This window comes from Thermobia domestica, chromosome 18 (assembly GCF_964235325.1).
Source record: "Thermobia domestica chromosome 18, izTheDome1.hap1.1, whole genome shotgun sequence".
Classification (NCBI taxonomy): Eukaryota; Metazoa; Arthropoda; class Insecta; order Zygentoma; family Lepismatidae; genus Thermobia; species Thermobia domestica.
The window spans coordinates 41,321,363-41,344,653 of NC_137471.1; the positions used below are offsets into that span (position 1 = coordinate 41,321,363).

At 35.5% G+C, this 23,291-nt stretch overlaps 1 long non-coding RNA gene across 2 annotated transcripts in view; it reads left to right on the forward strand.

Moving 5' to 3' along the window:
• The window catches only part of LOC145676009 (uncharacterized), a 65,863-nt gene extending 42,881 nt beyond the window's left edge, over positions 1–22,982 (forward strand). For both annotated transcript variants that reach the window (XR_014129261.1, XR_014129260.1), the window contains 5 exons: positions 1,173–1,344; positions 10,391–10,511; positions 12,601–12,808; positions 17,550–17,912; positions 22,640–22,982. This is a non-coding gene — a long non-coding RNA (uncharacterized LOC145676009). The remainder of the gene's footprint in view (positions 1–1,172; positions 1,345–10,390; positions 10,512–12,600; positions 12,809–17,549; positions 17,913–22,639) is intronic.
• The last annotated feature ends 309 nt before the right edge of the window (positions 22,983–23,291 follow it).

Below are 23,291 nucleotides of genomic sequence, written 5' to 3' on the forward strand. Positions count from 1 at the left end.
GAATCTGCAGTCATTTCATGTGGAACGTTTCTTACAATTCACGTTCCTTGGTGCTTTTTTATTTATTTATTTATTTATTTATTTTTTGAGGATACTGTACAAAATCATTTCCGTATTCACATGCATTTTTTTTCGGTACCAAAATTCGAGAATTAAGACTGGTTTCAAGTCTATTGAAGACTCAGTTTACTTATCGACCACAGAGAACTTTGTTGGCATTGGTAAGGTATGAAAAATCCCACATGTACTGCCTATATTTGTCATTACAGAAAAACCGTCCAGCTCCCTCGGTAATTTAACAACTAACCGAGAAAAAAATTCTCAAGCAGAGGGGCTACTAGGTTTAATAGTTCTGCGCTATCATTCATCGAGTATGAAGATGGTACGTAAAATGAATTAAGAGGCAGGGCGGATCCAGGAGGGACAATCGCCCCCCCCCCCCAGAAGAGGAAACTCTTATTTTTTATATATAAATAAAATCCATCCCAAAGTTTGGAGGCCTTTAAAAGTAGCAGTATGACAACCCACCGCCTCCCCCAGAAGTCGGTCCTGGATCCGCCCCTGTTAAGAGGCCCCATCTTGGCGAAATTAAAATACGCTAATTTTACAGTAATTATGTGATATCTTCAAATAGATAAAAAAAAAAAAATAATAATCGAAAAGTGGAACAAGAGCTCCCTAGACAGTATTATTTTACATGAGATACCGTTATCACTACTCACTTATCTGCTTTCGATTTCCAGCCATTTAGAAAATCAGCATTTATTTTCGCTTTTCTAACTGGCTGTAAAGGGAAAGGTACTAGGTGACACGTGATGGTACTTCATGCAAAATAATATTGTCTAGGGCGATTTTGTTCCACATTTTGATTATCTTTCATATATTTGAAGATATGACATCATTACTATAAAATTAGTGGTATTTTAATTTCGCAGTGATAAGGTCTCTTAATTTGCCCTTTAATATTAAGATACGGTGATAGAATGTGACACTCATTCGTTTTGAAATTACTATTCAACTGGTAGAAAATCGCGTTCCGAAGATTAATTCTTCTAAAACAATCGAACTATTCTTTGTTCTTAACCTGCTAAACTTGTTTCCCATATTTGCTTTCAAAACATTTTTTGTGAATCTGTATTTTTAAAATTGTGTTATTTATTCACTTATTCCAGAGGACGAAACTCTTCATCCTCAGTTCATATTATACGCTAAACTGAACGATCCTAGAGCAGATTGAACTACTATTACTTTAACACACAGTGATAGGTGAGTGAAACAAGCACGTCTGCTGGATGGGCGAAGATTAACAACAAATGCCACAGCAATTTATTGGACTAGATACAGGTATGGTAGATTTTTTTTTTTAAAAAAAATATACATATATATTTCTCGTCAAATATGTATACATATTTTAATAGAGTTGCATAGAGGCGTTTTTTCAACAGATGTCAGCACTCTAATGACTATACCAAGTAACGTACAATGTATGGTAGTGAAAAATATAACTGGTGTACGTTTGATATTTGAAGGACTGAAATCCATTTTCAATTAGTATTTCAAGTTTGCATTTTAGACAGGAAATCCTTTAAAGACTGACAGTGAGAGATTTGCAAGTTTTAGAGAATTTATATAATTTGAAAGTTAGTTCAAATCTAGTATCGCAGCTCCCAGATAATTGAAAAACGCTTAATTAAACCATTTGGCTCTACTTTCTCTATATGCTATCGACAAATATTCCATCATAGTAGGTCCCGTCTCATATAGCCTCGCTGCTAAAAGGGACATTGAACTCAAAATCAACTCATATGTTTTTCCATGAAGCCGTGATCTAAGGGTTAACTTTAACGTCAGTGGAAGCGTGAGATTGAAAAATTACCTTCTACACACGCTTAACAATTACATGATTTCGTAACTAGGTCGATATATACACTATATGGTACCATTTGTGATGTGCACAAGTGAAGATCCAGAGGACCTCGTAAAGACACAAGTCCTGGTTCTTCGAGTATGCTTTTGAAAAATTTGAATCACGTTGAATACCTTCAGTAAGCGTCGTAGTAGTAAACTTGTGTTGTATAGTTAAGTTTAGCAGCAATAAATAACATAGAGTTCATCATCGTCAAACTGTGTATACAACTTTTGAGAATTAAAGTCTAACTCTATAGCTCGTAATTAGTCAACATGTGAGGGTAATCCCAAAAGTAACTATTCGTGCGACTGTTGGCAACACTGTTATGTTTGTTGTTCCTTCCACTCCAAAATAAGTCTTCATGCATCTCACTAGGATGCTCAGTTTTATCTGGAGGCCGTTTGTAATGAAGCTCCCGCTTGGTGTTACCGGTATATGCGAAGTTCGCGCAATCATTGAACGCAAAAGGCCTTAAGTCGATTGGAATTCATCGCCCATTGACGGAAATGTATGACGAGTTGTGCATGAATGTCAATAACGTTCGCAAGTGATGTAGGGAGTTTGCAGCTGGTAGTATTGAAATTCATGTCGAAGAAAACAAGCGAAAGTCCATTAATTTCCAACAAAACAATCGTGAAGGTTCAGCAAACTAGTGACAAACATCTGATTCCTAAGTTGAAAGAACATTTGGCCAAAACCTGCTTCAGCAACGACGACTTAGGTGAAAGATGAGACTTCTCAAACATGTGGCGGCAAACTGGTATTGCATGGCAAGGATAAAACTTCCACAACGTCTACAAAAATCCATCTACTGAAATGGTAATTATACAAAAAAATAAATAAATGCCAATCCTTGAAGTGATGTAAACATTATTTAAGATAAATCTTTCTTTGTAATTCTAAAAAAATATCAGACTTTACTTTTGGGATTACAGTTACATATGTCTATACCGAAAGTCCTTAAATTTCTACTAGGCCTAAAATACTTACCAAAAAGTAATTGGGCACTTATTTTGCATATATGTGATATCACAACGTCATGAGTCCACGAAAAGCTACAATCACAGCTATTGTCCGATATATTTCTACAACTAGCTGAGAACTGAAGATTCTAAGCTCCACCATATTTTGCATAGTTTCGTCTGGAACACAGATATGCAGCACTTCGGCTTGACCTGGATCAGGAGTTCCAATTCATTAAGTGTTCCATAGGATTAAAATCTGGGTTTTGATCAAGCCAAACTAATCAGTGAGATTCATGAACAATAGTCTACTACTTTCTGAAACACAACATCTGATGCTGTATTATATCTCCTTAGCGGGAGTACTTAAACATGTCCCTCTTTCATGAATAAACGCTGTACTAGTCTAGAGCAATTCTATTTCAACTGTGTTCCTTCTGGTGCTGCTGTCGATATGCGATTTCCCGTACCTTCCTAGTAAGAGGAACAAGTTGCTGCGGCCGAGATCTTTCAATTGTTGGATGCGAAAGCGTTGCCACAATGAATTATTTCACGGACTTTGCAGTGCTGTGTCTTGTTAGCCAACCTAAGTAGCCTACGACCTTCAGTTGTCAAGACCAAACAAGTGAATGACAAATTGGCAACACAGCTGATGTCGTTCAGTTGTTTTTCCTAAGCAGAAGTAAGGTTTCATCCGCCAGAGGCCGCAAGGATGGGGCCGAAAAATAGTTCGCATATTTTCCGAGGGCACAGGTGGAATAGACAGGCTCTAATGTCATACTAGGACAAGTAACCCCACACTATAGCTCCACGAACTTCCTTGTGGCTAACAATTAGCATACATGCCTTTGGCATGAGAGAGCCGAGTTCAATCTCCGGTGGGAGCTCATGTGGATTAGATCCCACGCTAAGCTGTAGACTTATATGGCACCCCCGCTAAGAGAGATGCTAAATTCAAAAGTCAAGTCAAATCACCATAGTTCCACGTATTTCAAAATTTGATAAGTCGTTTTGTTGAAAGGTGCCGCCATCCGAGACAAATAAAATAAAATAAAATAAAATAATCTTGACCTCTGAGGATTTCCTGTGTTCTACTGTAGCAGTTGTAGGATAGCAAACAACGACATATTTTACTTCGTTCTTTCAAAGCAGGGTGCGAATTACCTGGGAGGATGAAGGGAATTTTCACCTGAATCACATTTTGATCCCCTCCAAAGAAACTAACTGAGGTATCCGCACTAAAGATTAGTAGTGTCATTTTAATTTTTTTTGGGGGGGGGTATTGTCCAACGACGTTAAAGTTTCACATTCTTTGGTGGTATATTAGTATACAATTTGTTGAAAAGTATGTTTTTCTCAAACTGAGGGGACATTGCCTCTTGACCTCCCCAAATGACACCCCTGTTGGAGATGCTTGTTTTTCCCCATCCCCATCCCCTCTTACACACTCACACAGCACTTTTGCGTTCTTTCAAACAGCATTGAAGGAATGGGCTATGAAAAGAACAAAAGCTTTCTTCGTTTTCCCAAAACGAAGGAAACTGACAATCCAGAGAAAGAATTTCTATGTACTACAACACAAAATTATATATTTATTTTTCAATAATAGTTATTATTAATTTTTTAAAAAAAATCAGTTGAAGTACGTATCGGAAAATTCCCACTTTGGCTTTCTAAAATGATGCATTCCAGAAGTATTTTATTTGATTTGATTTTAGCGTACCTTTCAGCAGCGAAGCTATATGAGACGTGGACCTACAGCTTAACGTGGGGTCCGAACCACACGAGCTCCCGCCGGAAATCGGACCCGGGCCTCCCACAAGGCGCGTGCTCTAACCGCTTAGCCACAAGGGAGCTCTCCAGAAGTACTAACGTAAGAGTAAAACTATTGCCAGAAAGGCGTTAGCTAGGTTGTTAACATCCAGTTTGTCAATAAATCAATGAAAAATAGCACAGACATAATTTCAGGTGTGGTAAAATATACGAGGGCGTATTACAAATTACTAAAATTTGAGTGACTGGGTTGAATAGTCACAGGCTGTCAAAAAAAGATTGAAATTGTCTTGATCCTTGATTTCTGGAAGCGACATCGGGCTTACCATTCAAACACATGACTTCCAAAAGCACGACCATTCTCGTGATAAACTGTTTTGATCATCTTGATAAGTCTTTGTTGCTGATTCCCCTAACTTAAAATTGCTCACACTTTGTTCCATACATATAACAGTCCATCACAGCGGGAACCAGAGTTTATTTATGACCATTACGTAGATGGTCACAGATGTTCTCTTTAGCAACTCTTCACATGTCCTTCAAAAGAAGATTATCATAGCGTTAATCTCAGGAGATAAACAATTTTCTGTCATGAGCGGTTACAGATTACTAGCATTAGTCCTGTAACTTTGTCAATCCTTGTACATGTATATTTACTGTATAAAGTACTTAAACCTTAATCATATATATAAAGAGACTCCCTCTCTCTCCTCCCTTCTTCTCTCCCATACTAAAATCAGCCAACAACATGAGCGCAATTCTAATTTCAAAGTACACATGTATTAGTTTCGATAAAATGAAATAACAAAACCGAGACGAAACAAGATTCATAAGTTGATGTACGGAGAAACTGAAACACACACAATGAAAAATTGAAACCAATGGATGTCTATTACACAGAGATTCAGAAATGAGGCAGAGAGAGAGAGAGAGATTGAGAGAATAAGGAAACGAAAAGGGAGAACAGATAAAAATGTGGAATTCAAACGTAATAAGAAAAGAACCTAACATTATAAAGTTCCGTTTCCAGAAATCGAACAGTAATATAGAAATAACGTTTGTTTTTACATATTTTTTCAGAACTATTCGAATATATAGAGGATGCTTTAAACATGCATTATGTCATTTTCATAATGGATAGCATATTCAATTTCATGTAGAACTGTAGATCTCCGAGACATCTTGGAAAATGTCAAAAGTTTAACACACATGCTTTCTTTACGTGTGGTTCGATTGCAAATTCGGTGGTGTTCATTGGACGTAGTGATCCAAAATATATTCTCATAAACCCAGTAGGTAGCATTGGTCATATCCTTCATTTCGGACTACTAATGCAAACTGAACAAAAAAATGAAAAGAAAGAAAGAAAGAAAAACGAAACGAAAAGAAAATGATAGAAAGAAATAGAAAATTGAACGAGTGCTATTTTACTGCTAAATTTCTATCAGAAATACCCTATATTAAAAGTCCAAACTGTATTGTAATGAAAAGTTACAAATGTTCGAAAGGAAAAGTTTGTGTTCCTCATAGATGTAGCATGTTGAAAATTTCAACGTGAATAAAACACATTGAATTATAAGATTGAAACAAATTTTGTGTCGAACTAGTATAAATAAAATTTTTCAAATAACCAAAGGAGTTACCATTTTCTAGTCTTTTCCGAAGATTTATCTGTTCCGAACATCCAGCATCGATTTCCTCTCTTGCGGACATAACGTAATTTGCACAGATAAAATGCACAGGTTAGAGCTCAAACGGATCATCGTGTCAGTCGGATGATGTTGTTAGGTTATATACCACCATTGGGTCGAGGTTTCAAACCCGTAGTGACCCGGTAATTCGACTGAGACTCGGTAACCCAGAGGTTAAAAAAGATATTCTACTTATTCCCTTGAGTTTTAACAGTATTTCTGTTAGAGATGACCAGGACTGGAGATGTTACCCGAGAGCACGAAAAACATGACGCCGAAGTTTCCAGTTAATTAGATTTTCCAGACCAGGTATATCGGGCTCTTGCTCCGCTTTAACTTTGGGACACGCATACGCATATGAAGTGCATGTGTGTGAGCAAGAGAGTGAGAGGGAGAAGTGAAAGATACAAAGACAAGATTGGGAAACGTCAAGAAAGAGAGAGGGGGGGGAACGAATATAAATATGAAACATTCTATCATTGCAATGTATGATGTAGAACGCACAAACTGTTGACTTCAATTATCGCCAGTGATGCCTTGTAAGTTCTCCATCAGAAGATGAATCTCTGTTTGCAGCCATTATTTTATGCGAAAAAAATGAAACTATCTGATGGGGAATCCAACCAAGATTTTCCATTAGGAAGTCTAGCACTTTACCACTACACACCGATTGCTTTACTAAAAACTTTGTTTAACAAATGGTGTAGTGTTTCTTTCTGAGAACGATAACACGTAAAGTGTATACTGCAGATCAATGCTATGTTTGGAATGTCCTGGTAATTCCCTTGCTCTTTCCCAACCAACATTCGTAAATCATGTTTAACATGATACAGGTATTTGCTTCCACATTCTTACGTATTGCTTTTCCAGTATGATAAGTTGATTCTTCACAATCACTTTGTAAAAAAAAAAAAATCAACTTTGGCGTGAACAGTATTAGAAACTATGTTAGTTAGCTGTATTATTCATAAGGCCATTACGTTACCCCTACTCTATCATGACACCTTAAATTATATGCCAAATATTACTTACTTTAGCCCTGATCTTTGGAACGAACCGGCTTCTTCCTGTAAGGTTATTTACACTAAAGTGTGTAAGGAAATTCGTTTATTCGACGGCCTAGAAAGAAATTGGTGCCCACTAATAAAGGAAAAACATACAATCCAGGAAAAATTACATAAATAAAACATATTTTGCAATAATTTCGTCGTGGAAGTTATTGGTAATGCCCAATTCCCCATTCTTCTCTTGCAACTGTATATACAATCATCTGCACAAGTTTTTAATCTCTTTTGTATTTCCCCGCTTCAGGCCCCCAATGATCTTAATCCGAATCAGTATATTTTCTACATGGAAAACAACGGTGCTGTAAAATGTAAATTATTATTTAGTATAGAGTTATGGAGTCATTTGAGATTTCAATTTAGCTGAATACTTTAATACTAGCAAAATTATAAAGCAGAAATCAGGAGCCTTTCAAGGGTTGAATTACGAAAAATGTGAAAGGCTGTTTTCACATCATGGGTTGGCAATGCTAGTCTGGGATTAGCTGACTGTATTGCTTGTACTCGACGTATTGTGTTCCGTTACTTCCGTATGCGAGGAGTGTTGATTTTGGCCTTTTTGTGCATATACCGCTACTTACGACACGAGGCGGAGGGTCTACCAAATAATTCACCGTCGAGGACCCACCGGGAAATTTCCCGATTTCCCACCTGCAGAGAGACTGGGCCAGTACGTCTCTCTTGACATTGTCTTTTTCGAGATATTCTCATTCTGCAAATTTTCAATGGCATGAGATCCGTTCATTATTTTATATCTTGTTAAATATGACAGTGGCGTTTCTGCTGATATTTCATGAGGGAAATCCTTTCTTTGAATACTCCTTTTAGGTGGGTAAGTACATTCCATTTGCGGAGAATTTTTTATATCGAAGTCGAACGTGCTTCTCGGATTAGTCTCTTCTTTAATTAATTCCCTCTAAATGATAGTAGGAGGTTTAGATTTTATCGTTTTCCTAATATACTTTTAGGAAAGTCTCTTTAGTTCACTAGAAAGGTAACCTACCCTTTATTTAATAATAATAATAATAATAATAATAATAATAATAATAATAATAATAATAATAATAATAATAATAATAATAATAATAATAAAGCAACGTCTTTAGGAGATCATACTCTGAACTACTAAAAGTGATATCATTTTAAAAACGATAAAAAAGAAGACACGAATTACATAAAATATGATAGTATATATTATTATAATACCTCAAAATATGTATATAGCAAAGAAATTACACTCTTTATAAAGTGTGAAGCACACAGCATCCCATGACAGTGTCGGCATTGGTAAAAATGGATCTGGAAAGACAGGGAGATACATGACGTCACACCATCCCCTGTGCCTATCTTACGCATTGTAATTTTTTAGGAATCGAGAGACGCCATAGATTTTTTCTGGAAGTGGGGGAGCGACGTTCCCCGCGTTCTCCCGCACTTTTACCCCTGTTTATCGGCCAATATGAAAGACAAGCGCGCGCCGGGCTTGGCGTTCAGATTGATTTCAGCGACTTCGCCGTTCCGGAGCACTCCTGGTTAAGGCAAAAATGAAGTCGAGATGTCGCAATCGAACCAAGCACTACATATTCGTGCTGAAGGACAAGGCGAAGGCAGGAAGAGGGACAATCATTGCCTACTATTCTACGTGCGAGTCTGGAGCACGTACAGTAGGATGTTGTTCACAGGTGGTCACCATTATTTGACACTTTTCTTACGACCATAACCATGAGTTTGTTGTACCCGGTCATCGATTGTCCAACGTTTCTCTTCGCATTGAAAATGCTTCCGATGATGATGATGTTTCTGATTGAGTTTCATATACTAAAGTGCCACGTCGATCTCAACCTCGATGCTGGCGCCATCTCGTGGCACTCCACACTTTTGGAACGCGATACCTCAGGCGCGGTGCGTCTGACCACTCTGGTTCCTTCACAGGCGTGTTCTACGCATCGAATGCTATCGATTGCAGTCAGATTCGGGCAAATTTATGGGGAGATAAAATTAAGTCTAAACTTGGCCGCACTCTTTCAGTACAATTTAAAACATAAGATACTTAATAATGTTGATTTTCACTCACATAGAATCAGATGTGTCGCTGACGTAGAATCAGAAAAATATTTAGGAACATATATAGGAGAAAATTTGCAATGGACTAAGCATGTAGAAGATATAACAAGTAGATTAAGTAAAACTTATTTTGCTATTCAAACTATAGAAGAATACAGATAAAATATTTTGTTAAAGATTATTTCAATCGACATAGGTCCATAGCTTAAAGTTTTAAAGAACAAGAGTGTGGTAGACGATTTTGTTTCTATTTGTATATTGATATTACTTAATAAAGTATGTTAAAAATAACTTCACTCAGTACACAAAATTGCTATTCAAATACCAATACGTAGGAAAGTAACATGAAAATGGAATGTATTGTATTAGTTATTACATAAACTGTCAATCAGCTTACAGGAAATAAAATCAAATGTCAGTTTGAAAACGAAACGAAAGTCTTATCAATTAGCACATTGATTTATACAATAGAAGATTAGTATTAAAAGAGTAACCATCAGTTTTCTTTTATGATATTTTCGAATATATTGATTTTGGAAACGCATTGTTTTTCAATATGTTTAATATGGATAGGTTTTATATCCATACGCTATTTGATCCAAAATTTATCTTCAGTACTGACCAAACTTTTAGAAGACACTCCAATTGGAAGATTCATTATAAATGACATTTATTGTACTATAGTGCTGCCAAAATGTCTTGAGCCGTGGGAAAAATACGAACTAAAGCTCACACCCTCGACACACCCATGCGTTGAGCCAATAAGGGTTCAGTTGTTGCTAAGCGAGAGAGTTTAAGCGAAAGGGAGTGGAATTCCTTCAGCCGATAGCAGCACCTGGAACGGAAGACTAGGTGTCAAGTCAGTGTGGTATATTTTTAGTAACTGAAAATAATGGATGATCATTCTACCTATTTTTTTTATTTCAGAAAGCTGAGGAATCTGCTACTATAGTCGAACGACTGACGTCAGGACAAAGTGTCATACAACGAGCAAGTGTAAAAGCGAAAGGTGTTAGCGATAGAGCTGGTCTCACCTCCAAACAAGAAGGTATCCTTTTAATTTGTTCACTTCACTGAAAACGTTATACAGTCAGATTGAACTGCACTGTCTTCTTGCTGTTAGAAGTAGATACCAACCAATAGAAATATCTATTCAAATTATTTCAGAGTAAATGGCTCAATTTTAGTATTGCTTACTGTACCTTGGAGTCTTCATTATTCATTTTAGGATTATTAATCATAACAATAATACAATGATGATGAGATACACTTGCTATGTCGTCTTCAAGTTACAGAAGTGTGTACTGAAATAATTGTCTCCGTTTCAACGTTATATACGAAAGAAAAAAATAAATGAAATTTTAAATTTAACGTTCCACTATTACAATGATACAGCCAGAAAAAATATTATGGGGTTAATAATTGCTATGTCGAAAAAGAAAAGCACATACATTATGCATATATGTTTTGTAGCATTGCGTGAATATATACTAAGAAACATGAATGCAGATACACTGACTACACATCACCGGCTGAAATTTGCACCATGTGGCTGCCCAGCATTCTTCATAAGCTCTTCCGATACCAACTTCAGTATTTTATTTCAGTACCTAGGTACACAGAGTTAGGACGAATTGCAGGAGACAAGTAGTGAAGGATTTACATCTTTTCAGTTTCAGTAACATGGAATTGAAATATTGGCTAAATTATCTGACAGAAAAAAGGAAGTACTAACTTGATGCTAATGAAATGCTCGTACCCGAGTGTGTCATTTCCAAAGGCGAAATCTATAATCTACTATGTTTGTTTACATTCAACGTACGTAAGATACCTTATGTCATTCAGCGCGTGATTTATTCCAGAAATTTTAATTTCGATATTATTTACCTTAAACGCAACACGTTAAATAAGTTTTTAGATACATACAAGCAGGATTTAATACCAGTGAACAGAATATAGAATTTACTTGATGGCCAACCCTCATATATATCAAGTTAATTTGGCGCCATTGTTATCAAGATAATTTCTATACGCTCACTTAAAGTACGAAAATTTTCAATCACAAATTTAAATTTTTAAAAAATGTTTTAAAAAGACCTTTCCTTATTGAAATATATGGTTTAATTTCGGGTTCATAAACACTATTCCAAGCAAAGTTGCAATTTCCCAATTTTTTTTAAATTTCGTGAATCACTAATTTCTAATAAGCATACCATTTGATCAAAGTCGTTTAAGACTTTTTAATAATGAACAAACTTCTCTCTAGCTCATTTTCTCCATTTTTTTTTTTTTTTTTTTTTTTTTTTTTTACTATGCTAAGTGACAGTGTTTATAGCCTTTGAAGGCGTCATTCCAATTTCCTTTTATATGCTGTTAGTAAGAAACAAGATAACTTAATGTTTTCAACTGGTCATAAGTGAGGGTAGTCGTAAGTCGATGACTAACTATATTCCAAAACGGCTCATTATAGCCAACTCCTTTACTGTTAAAATTATGTTAGTGGTCTATATCATATACTTTCTACCCATTTCTCATAGACAATCAAATTAAATACTCAGCAAATAAGAAAAAAATGTGGCATGTTTAGATGTTTAAAAGAATCTGATAGACTTTACCATTTGATCCTAACTTTCTGAACTACACCTTATGGATACTTAATACTAAAATCACTTATTAGGAAGTAATTTGTTGTTATAGCAGGAACGTGTCTTTGCTCTGACAATGCTTAGCTTCCCTACTCACATCTTTAACTATTAGAATCCATATATAGCCATATATATGTAATGAAGTTTAAGTCAATCCTATTTAACTACTGATTAACGTGGAATCCGAACCATATGAGCTCCCGCCGGGAATCGAACGCGGGTCTTACACGTCAAACGCGCGTACGCTAACTGCTTATCCACGAGGGAGCTCCTTGTTTGTAAGGAAGTGAATTGTTGTCATAGCGAGAATGTGTCCTTACTCTGACAATGTTAGCCTTCTCTAGTCGCTTCTTTAACTATTAGAATCCAAGTTTAAGTGTTTAAGTTAATCCCGTTTACTGTTGTAGAAAACTGTTGTAGAATTTTGTGGTATTTCTAGCACTTTTTGTTTTTCTTTCATCCTCTTATTTTTTTTTCATATCTTCTTCCTAGGTTATCACTCCTGTTATTACGAAGTACAGATTAAATCTGTTTACTACGTAGGAAGGAATTGATGACAAAACTTGTACAAACACAAAAAGCAACATCAAATCTGAGACAAACACTTTCCGTTGAATAAAGACATTTCTATTTTTGTGGCCTGATAATTTGTATTGTCCGAGAATACGTCGCTGCTCAGGATCCTCATGATTACGTACAGGTTAGTATTCAGTTAGGTAGGCACAAGACATTAATAAATTTCAACATAAATAAGATCGATAGAGTAAATTTTAAGGCTTTTGGAAATAAATAAAAGAACGAGACATATTTTAAGCAAATATGACAACTAGAGTAGAATTGAGGTATAAAAGTAGTAGAGGAACGAGAATTTAAAAAAATAATCTAAAAATATAGCTACCAAATTAAATCTGAATGGCAAAAGAAATAGCCAGAACTTACACGTAGGGTCACTGTACATTACCTGTCAACAACACTAATAGCTATTTAAAATGGTAATATTTTTGAACACTGTTGCATCAACCAACGTCCCAAAGTTCATTAGGCATTTGATCATTTGATGTTAGATACATACATCAGAACTACTATAGTGCATCCAGTAAGAGAACGTCTCTGACAGCTCGTAGTAACATTTCCACTACTCGCGTGTCAAGGTTTATTTCGGTGCAACTGTAGTGACAGTTTAATTAATGGTATAAGACAGCGTGATCGTGGATGGTAACACTGTTATCAAAGTAGGGGCTGCAATGTCCCACCGCATGTGGTAAGAAACGTCAGAGACCATCTCTTGTTGGCCGTGCTATAAACCTGGTGAAATTAAATTCAATGACACAAATACTAGCTCAAGTTCTAGCAGTGTGATGGAATTTAGTTGAATATACGTTAAGGCAGGGATGCAAATAACCACTAGCCCGGGGCGAGTGCTTTATTGGTGCGGGCGAGTATTCAATATAATATCGAAAGTAAGTAAATGATTTCTATTGTGGGATATCAGCTAGTAGCTTTTTTCCTTGGGCTAGTAAAATGTTGTTGCTTATTTGCATCCCTGCGTTAAGAGGCCTTATCACTGCGAAATTAAAATAGCGCTAATTTTACAGTAATTCTGTGCTATCTTCAAATAGACAAAAGATAATCGAAATGTGGAACAAGAGCACCCTAGACAATATTATTTTACATGAGATACCGTTATCACGAGTCACCTAGTAGCTTTCCGTTTGCAGCCATGTAGAAACGCGAAAATAAATGCCAGGTTTCTAAATGGCTGGAAATCGAAAGTAAATAAGTGAGTTGTGATAACGGTATTTCATGAATAATAATATTGTCTAGGGAGGTCTTGTTCCACTTTTTGATTATCTTTTATCTATTTGAAGATATCACAGAATTACTGTAAAATTAGCGGTATTTTAATTTCGCCGTGATGGAGCCTCTTAAGGACTTCTGTTGACTGACAGTTCGATGACTCACTGATGACTGCTAGTAGTTGACTGTTCATCCACTGATCTTGGTCTGATGTCGAATAGGGTGTTACGATTCCTTTTATAGGTCCAAATAATGCGGGGATGCTTTCTTGGTTCCCACATGCTAATGACTTGTGATTTACTTCCCTTCAGATTGTGATGTAGTTGGGAACTATACAGTGATAGGTTCCCTTTTAAGTTTGTATCACTGATTGACAAAAGTACGTTTCTCATGGATATAAAATGCTGAGAGTTTCAGATTTAATGGAACAGAAGGATATGTTCTCCTTCCATTAAGGAAGCCTGATTTTTAAAAGAGAATATAGGATGATGTCACTTGCACAATCATACACAGTCAATGTGATCTTTTATTACAGATAAAGACATGCTTAAAGGTATGACATATAATATTATTATATGTCATATCTAATCTTTCGATGATTTTAAAGAAACTTAGAGAAATAGGTGTAATTCTTTACGGCATATATTACATACCTCACTGCGAGACCTGTTTCTGTGACAATGTAAACAAACAACTTTAAATTTCAGGCACAAACGTTCCTTACGTACGGGCTTGCCTCTATTCTTTGCTGATGTACAAATTTTTCTGTGCACGTACTCGCTGTGTTTCAATTCTCAGCTTTCTCACTATTAACAGTTTGTAATCAAAGATCAATTTAAATAAATTATTAATAACGAATTGCTTTGCCCGCACTCAGATAGGCAAGGAATGGCCAACATTTTACTTTTGAGAGCTACTTTTCATGCCATAAATGACTGGCAGTCTACTTATCAGTTCGCTATAGTCCACTGGCTTCAATCATTAAACAATACAAATATTCGACACAGACCACCGCGTGCTAATTCGCATGACTTGTCAGTCGACTAATAGAATGTGGTCCCCAAATATACACTAATTTGGCTTGGCTTCATTTTACTGGTTATTCACATTGAACGACTAAACACAATTCCATGAACTTTGAGATATTTCTATGGACGACTCTATCTAGCAATGGACTGTTCTGTGTGTTGTAATGAGAGGTTTGCAATTTTTCAGAACTAATTTATTTTCTTGTACTTCTACCTAGGTATAATACGTTGATTGTTACTGTCACTCAATTTCTTCATGGAAGTTCTATACTAGTGCATTATACTCTCCACAATTTTATTATTGTTGACTTATGTTCACACACATCTTATTACATGTAAAGCTAAGGGCCGCTGCTCTTTTTTTTTTTTCAGAAATTAAAGTTATTTTATTAGCTACCTCCGAACTCTTTCTGCAGTATGCTCACAGGTACGAGAAATACATACCAACCTGTACCAGACTATCTAACCTTGGGTGTATTCCGAGGGGCAGGGTAAAACGAAAGTGGAGGCCTCGTGAAGTTGTGTCCACAGAAACAGACTCCTTAACGAGTGTGACTATATGCGTCAAGGAATTGAAGTGTGGTTAGAAGCATGCACCAACCTCTGGACTGTCTCACTGCAAGCTATCGTTCAATTACAATTGCCTAACGCAGAGGACTGATTGGGTTATAACCGACCGATATTCAGAGTGTATCTGATCTATTAAAAGACGGCCACCACCAGCTGTTATATTCTGTCGGAATACGGGAAATGCAGACTATTGCCCGACATCGCAATTTCTACTGCAGCGAAGTTCGAGCCCAGTCACACGGAATTCTATCTTATTTCTACAAGCTAGAGAAGGAACGTAGGGTGGTGATGTCATAGTCATTTTAACAGTCTAAAACCCATATGGGTATTGACCTGGTACCAGGGCGTTTTACAAAAATGCTAAGACAGGAAATAACATGGATTCTCGTTTTCTGCTCTACATCATGATAAAACCAGAGAGCTGATCTAGTGGTATGGCTGGACGCTTTATTCATATAAACTCGCACCTAGTTCTAGTTGATCCGAACAAACGAGAAATGTGGTAAATTAAGGTCATGATGAATTCCTCGAAGTACCAATTACTCATTCATCCTTACGTCTTTGTTAACTGTTCATATCTAATTCCCCAAAACCCTATCAAGCGACAAACTTGAATCCTTGCGGGAATTTCTTCGGCACTAGCGATAAAATTCGGTAATTCCTTGTCAGGGATGTTATTGTAGGTTATTGCCCGAATGTTATCATTACATTTGAGATAAATGTAGCTCTCATCCAGTGTTACAACCGTATTACATTCTGACTCCGACCCCATTTTGTTTTACGTTAAGTTATATATCAGAACAAGGTTATGACCCCGACCCGGCTGTGGCTACCCCGATGTTAAACTATTTTCATGATACTATTTCACTATTCTGTTATACAAAAAGCGTGTGAGGAAAACATATAACAAGGAACGTATGCGAACCGTGACAGTTAGATATTTATGAAAATTGATACCCTGACTAATTGTCGGTCGCTAATCATCGTGGCTATAGTCACTCGGTGCGGAAATGTCTTGTTTACTCGCTATGCATAATACATATACCATGCAGTGACCGAGTAAGGCTGTGCCGAATGTATACCCAAAACCGTCGAAAAAACGCAGAAAATGAAAATTGTGTGCAGGTATTCCAAAACCTAGAGGAGGGGGACACATGACCATTCATTGTTGACTTTTTTCTTTTTTCTTCTTATTTCTTCTTTTTTTTATAAAACAAAGTAAAGCAAAAAGGAAAACAAAAATCAAAATAGCAAAACAAGTCTGTTTAGCATAGGGGTAAAGTACTGTTTCTTTCAGGAGTTGATTCGGAGAATTACTCGAGATGGTGTTTCCTATCCCCCCTCCAGGAATTTATTAGAGACTAGAAATCAACATGTGTAACTTTATCAGTTTTTCCTCGAATGTAAAAATACCCCCTGTCCCCTAGAATTGAGTTTTTTTTTAAAAAAAAAAGAGAGAAAGAAAGAAAAAGAAAAAAGAAACTGCAAAAGTAGTAATTTTTCAAGTTGACTTCTTTTGTAAGATATGTATCAGTGAATGTCTCGCCAAACTGTATTCAGTGGTTCTAGGTAAAGTGGAACAATATTTGCGATCAGTATGTTTTCTTTTTGTCCAAATCTGAACAAACTGCTCATATCGTGGCAACCCTGAATCTATTTTTGAGTAAAGTATGTTCATCACACGATATCTTTTTTACCGAATGAAACGGCCTCCCATGTGGCAGTGAAATAGACAGCGCAGACACATGTGATACAATTACGTCACAGCTTTTCTCGTGGTGCGCGGACAGTACTTCATGTTTGGGTATTAAATTTCCATAGTTTGAAAGTTTACCGTAGTTTCACACTGTGAAAAAAACTCGCTTTTTAAAGTTGTTATCCTCATATGTTTATAGTATATGAAACATAGATTTATAGCATGCTAATAACATTTTCTAAGAAACTTTAAAAAAAAAAAAACAATTGTATAATATTGTACATAGACATACTCTATATGATAAATGGTTTTTGTGCCATGATTGTTCTTCCTATATGTTTTTTTTTCAGGTTCAGGAAGAGTTGTTACATTTTTTCTGATTACTGAAGAAGATCTAACATGAGATAAGAAGATTATCATGCTTTTTGTTCCTTTGAACGTGAAGTAGAAGAAAGGTGTGAAAACTTAACATCTAACTCAGAAAAATCTAATAAAAAAAAGACAAAAAAAATAGTTCTGCTGATCCTTGGAATCGGTTCACTTTCTGGATTAAATTTGTGTCTACGAATGCTGGAAATACTTTATTTTTCCTTGCCAAACTAATTTGCAAGCCAGTGAGATGCTTGGATTTAATAAAAATGGGGATACTTCTAATATGGTTGCTGTTATGGAAGAACTACATATAGCAACCAAGGTTACAGTGAAGTTATGTGGTAAGTATTACACAATTTAACTATCATAGAGAGAGTTTTCCAAAACAACCATGTAGTTACTATGTTCAAACGTACGTAACATTAGCTAGCTGTATTAAAATTTACACATAACGAGACTCAATTTTACGTTGGCCCTCGAAAAACAAGTAACTTGATCAACAGTTACACAGGAAATTACTGTTATGCTTCAGTTCCAATCTATATTTTACATTGTTTGGTACATTACTTTAACTCACAATCTTCATAATACTGCAAAATTGGAAGACGAAGACTATGAGTCCCTCCAGAAGGATTTGTTAAGCTCTGGGAATTTAAATGATAGAGTATTTAATATTTATGAGTGATCATGGAGCGCGATTCAGTCGCATCAGAGAAACAAATATCGGTCATGCGGAAGAACGTTTACAATATTTACTTTTCGTACTTCTAGAGTGGTTTCGTGATTTGTAGGGAGACGCTATTTCTAATTTACAGCAAACTTCGCGTAAGTTAACAAATCAGCTTGACCACAACGAGACCTTGAAAGATATACTAGATGTATGCAAAATTGAAAGCAGATCCTTGTTACAGAGGTCTCTAAACCTATCGAACTCATCATGAGGAATTTCTTTATTTTTTTCTGATATAAAAACAATTGATCGTGCTATGATGCTGGTAGACGAACCTTAGTGTATATGTGAACCGGACTCCATAAGAACTGTGGAGTATAAATCGAAAAAAAATCAAATTTCCGAACTTCTTATGTCATATAAATGGTATCTTGAAACTAAAATCAGTGCCCCAAATTACATGTAGCTAAAGTTAGGAAAATACTCATTCGAGTTCCCTCAAAATTATTCGGCAAAGCATAAAACGGAAAGGTTATTCAGTATGTTCTCACTATCGTGGCTTGGCTCGGTGGTGAATTATTTGAAAGCACGCTTATATACCATCCAAAAGTATTATTCTTTTGAGACATCAACATTTGTTAGCAGAATAATTATTGTTATAAGTGTATAAGAGTGGACAATTTATCTCGACCATCCGCTATAACGGACAAAACCGAAAGAGAGAGAAAAGCTAAACTTTGCATGAGGCAATATAAGGAGGGGTCATCTTTGTATGTATTAAACAGAAAGACCCCACAAACAGTGTTGTAACTCAATATAAAGTTATACTTTTTCAAACGGCATTACGTCCTGTTATAACATATTTCAAATCAACAAGTCAAACATAAACTTAAAATACCACCTTTATTATTCAATATTGCAGACTAGGGATGTTATAGTATCACAAACATCCAAAGTTTGGAAGCCTCTAACGCACATACAGCAAAACGGAGATGCACAGGATAATGCACATCGAAAGTACTTTAGTGTTGGATACCATGGTTATCGTATTACTTCTTTCGAATGAATAGGAACGAAGTTATCAGGGCTTGAAAATTTTAATGTTTTTGAAAGGGTTTATTTCGAAAAGAAAATGCTGAGATAAGTGTCATATCTAGTTACTTGTATGGCTTGTAATTGATGTGTAAATTACTTTGCCGTTTACAGCACTTTGATATCTCAAACCGTTCTGGAGATATGATAAAGATTGATAAAGTTCGCAACACTGCTGAAAATGGCGTATTTGTGGAAAATATTTAAAATGATTGTTGTTTCTCTTCTCTTCTATAGCATTACAGGAAAAGCTTTTAGTAGCTGTATTTACAAGTTCTTGCAATTACATGATTTAATCAATGTTGCAAACTTCAGCAATGTTTATCATATCTCCAGAACGGTTTGAGGTATCGAAGTGCTGTACGCGGCAAAATAATTTACACATCAATTACAAACCATACAAGTAACTAGATATGACACTTATCTCAGCATTTTTTCGAAATAAACCGGGTCAAAAACATTAAAATTTTCAAGCCCTGGTAACTTCGTTTCTATTCATTCGAAACGAGTCATACCATGACTATGATATCCAACACTAAAATGCTTTCGATGTGAATTTCTCTGTGCATCTCCGTTGTGCATGTGCGTTAGAGGCATCCGAACTTTGGATGTTTGTGATACTATAACATTGTTAATTTGCAACACTGAATAATGAAGATGGTATTTTATGTTTACGTTTGACATGTTGATTTGAAATGTAATAACAGGACGTAATGAAATACAGTTGGAAAAATATGATTTTATGTTGGGTTGGCAACACTGCAACACTGTTTGTTGAATCTTTCTGTTTAATACATATAAAGATGCCCCCTCCTTATAGTTGCTTCGTGTAAAGTTTAGCTTTTCTCTCTCTTTTGGTTTGTCCATTAAAGCGGATGATCAAGATAAATTGTCCACCGTGTATATGTGAATGATTACCGTATAAAATTATATTGTTATTGTACTCAATAGAGAAATCTTTAATTTAATTGACAATACTGTATTGTCGAAAGAAATATGATGAATAGTTCGCGTATGTTCGGTTATTCCATATCAGAAATCATTAGGTTTGGTTTAACGTTAAGATTTTCTGAACGTAGGTCTATTTAATTGCAAATAGCTTTTCCTCACATGTACTTATATTAATTTAGATAATAGTTACGTTGTCTAATGTAAAGTTTTGTAGATTCTAGTTCGAAGTATGTTAAAGTACTAATTGTAGACGTGTATCGTAGCAGGTAAGCTTGCAAGAAAAATTCAAGTTCTTCGTTTAGAGTGTAAAGTGGGTGTATGACACAGTAGATTCTATTATGAATGTAAAAGTATACAAACATTGTGTTTCAGAATGGTAAATATTTATTCCTATGTTGCCATACATGATTTGTACATTAATTGCATTGAGTTTTTCAGTAACATTATAAGAAAGACTGAAAAAGTAGTTTGCGTACATCATTGTTAATTTCGAACGACATTCTAAGTAAGGGATAAACTTAACAAAATATAATTGATAATTATTATCATCTTTCATTCCGATTACTATTAGTTACTGTCAACAGCACCCTACATGCAATTTGGTTTATAATTTAGTAAAAATGTTTACAAGAATGGTTTAAGTAATCTGCTGGATATGAATATAATTCTTTAGCTTTCGATATAAATTTTAGTTCCAAATTTCCGGAATAGAGAAAATCCCAGATACAAACATTTGGATTTTCATTCATTCAATGATTTCACCCCTTGTACACTTACTTGTCAGTTACTTCACTATTATAACATAACTAAGCCTAACCTAATCTCACGTTGATCTACCAAACATGGATTTTCTTCTCTACTAGTTATTATAACGAATGAATTGACTGGAGTAAAAATGTTACAGGCCCAGTTCCTCGTTAAGAGTAAAAAGTGGATATGTGTTTGCTTAGTAGTGAATACATTATTGGCAGTAAAATCAACTTCATAAGTTGCCTATTCTGACTTTAAATTTAAGTTTACTTGTTGTAATGTTACGGTCTCAAATCATGAGTAATATCGTCATCTTTCTGGCAGAAGTCTATAAGTTCAAAATAGTTTTTTTATTTATTTATTTATTTTATTTAACTGTTTCAAATCTTGATAATCATTGCAATAATCGATTTGACAACATTAATTAATGCCAACATACACATTATAGTAGTGGACATGGAAACTGAAACCCCTGGTAGAAGGCCATAATTTGTATTTAATAAAGTATTGGGGTACCTTTGGCTCTATAGCAGTAACACGACTTGGGAAGCATCGGTAGAAGTCCTGCACCATTTGGAGCAGAATTTTTTAGCCATTTCTCTTGAAGCAGTGATAAATTTAGCACGTTCACGTGGTAGAGGAAAACATTTTCTCACTCGAGCCTTTAACAAACTTCATACTGACTCAATAATGTTGAGATCCGGTGATTGAGCGGACCATGGCAGATGTTCAACCTCACTGTCATGCTCATCGAACCACTGTGTGACAAGTTTAGCAGCTTGAATAGGCATTTATTGTCCTGGAATACTGCACCGTCGTCCGGGAAGAGTGTTCAAGCCATAGGATGTAAATGGTCCTCCAGAATGGTCCTATAGTCTTTGGCAGTGACACGACTCTCTAGAACACTTTCCGGAACTGAGGGATCTCCATGCTGCATGGTCTTCAGCTAAACTCTTCGTCTTCACGTACATTTTTTTCTGTTTTGATACCGTCCAATAATTGAAACCTCCTTCACAACCTCCCTCTTTTTCCTGTCACCACACCCTCAAGCACGTCCCTCATGATAGTTTCTTCTTAGCCAATGTTCCAACCAGTATCTGTTCCTCTTTTCAATGATATCTAAAATTGTTCTTTTCTCCCCCACCATTTTTAATACTTTATTATTCTATTCCACTTAACTCGCTAATTCTCTCCATTTTTCACCACATCCAAGTTTCGAAAGCTTCCAGACATTTTTCGTCACTTTTGCATAATGTCCATGCAGTCTCAACCCTTCATTGAAGGTCCCACAAAATAGACTTTTCCTCCTCGTAAAGGCTTCTTTTGGAATTATTATATTTTCTTTTATTTCACGTTCGCACTTCACATTATCAGTAATAATACTACGGTACTCAGGTATCGAAAACTAGTCGTCTGTTCTATTTTCTCCCATTTTACTTCTATATTTTACACCATAATATATATGAGAGAGATAGCGAGAGAGAGAGAGAGAGGAAGGGGGAAAAACCGGGAGGTGATATATAGATATATATAAACCGTAATTTTTAATACCCAATAATATAAAATTTTATTTATTGGAAATAATGAGTGTTTTCACTTTTCCAGGGATGATACCTCAGCAAACTTCGTCGATCATTCGTCAAGAATATAATAAAAACAATAGATGAACGTAATGACAACCAACGTAATGACAACTTTAACATTCTATTTTAAGCGCAACGGCACATCTTCAAAGGATAACTGTCATCGAGAAATTCAAGATAACATAAATTTAGATTTAAAATTGGAAATTATGAATTTATTCGTTCGGATTATTTTTAATTAGGTGATTTGAGTTAATATTCAATTGAAGCAGGCCATTTACAAACGTATAAGGATGATCAAAATTTGTGGAGTAAAAGTCAATATGGTAGAGTAGAATATAATTTAATATTAAGTCACATATGTTTTTAAAAAAAACTTGATGTAGAAATTTGTAGTAAATGGCTTAAATGTTTTGGTTGGTAAAAAAAAATATACAGATTATTTACATTTGATTGTGATTATTATTTTACTGGAAAACAACGATGAAGAAATCATAAGTTTTCATTGATTTATCATCCACTATTTTACGATTTTTAAATACTGTGAAACCTCTTAAGTTGAATACTTTTGTACAAGAACTGCATAAAAAGTAATGCTAACAATGTTATAATTCGTACCTGGCTTTATGCATAGAAGAATACTTGTTACGTTTCTTCTACAAAATCACCTTCCG